Source organism: Peromyscus eremicus, chromosome 8b (genome assembly GCF_949786415.1).
Source record: "Peromyscus eremicus chromosome 8b, PerEre_H2_v1, whole genome shotgun sequence".
In the NCBI taxonomy this organism is placed as follows: Eukaryota; Metazoa; Chordata; class Mammalia; order Rodentia; family Cricetidae; genus Peromyscus; species Peromyscus eremicus.
Genome location: NC_081424.1, coordinates 43771597 through 43772449, shown reverse-complemented (window position 1 = coordinate 43772449; position 853 = coordinate 43771597). Strand labels below are relative to the sequence as shown.

Below are 853 nucleotides of genomic sequence, written 5' to 3'. Positions count from 1 at the left end.
GAGTTATTGCTAAGTATGACTGGCAGAGTGTGGGATTCAGCACACAGACGTGCAGGGCCCACTGTTTGCTAGGAGACCATGATTGGGGATATATTTCGTCCCACAGCCACCAAGGATGAGCCACTTTTCAGTTACCACATCTTCAGACTCACCAGCTTTAAACTTAGTGGAGCCCCACTCACTTCCTTGAGATGTGGATCTTTGGGTTTCCAGGGAACTTGAACATGCTCTGCACAGGGCCTCCATCACATGTTCCGTGTTCTACAGCTTGGAGTGGAAGGACATGATGGCCTTGGCCATGTGAATCCTGGCCACTGTGCCCAATGGCACTGCATAAGTGTTTGAAGCTTTGCTTGGGAAAGCATGGAGATCAGACTTGGAATATCCACCAGAAGCAGTCTCCACAGATCCTCATGGAAACCCAGACAAGCTTAGGCTACACCCACCACTCCCAGAGACTTGTTTACAGCCATTGCTCACCAGGTCTGCATGAGGAAAGGAACGTGATGAACGTAACCCGAAATATGTTTATTCAGTGAATGTGGTGGTGGTGCACGCCTTTAATCCCAGCACTCGTAAGGCGGAGTGAGTTTGAGGCCAGCCTAGTCCTTATAGGACGTCAAGATCATGTGTCAAAAAGCAGAACAAAAATCTATGTTTATTCTTATTATAACACACACACACACACACACACACACACACACACAATGGTTAGGGGGGAAAAAAGCAAACAATGAATTACAGAAAGTTCAAATTGTTAAGTATATATTTTTTTTCAGGTTTGCCCCACCCATGGCCTCTTTCATCAACCTTCATCCTTGGTGCTCTAAATCTTTTCAAGGGTCTGTAAGAA

General features: G+C 46.1%; 1 non-coding gene across 1 annotated transcript; it reads right to left on the bottom strand.

Moving 5' to 3' along the window:
- Positions 1-393: 393 nt before the first annotated feature.
- Positions 394-526, bottom strand: LOC131918926 (small nucleolar RNA SNORA70). The gene has a single exon (XR_009381145.1). It is a non-coding gene; the product is annotated as a small nucleolar RNA SNORA70 (small nucleolar RNA).
- Positions 527-853: the final 327 nt, after the last annotated feature.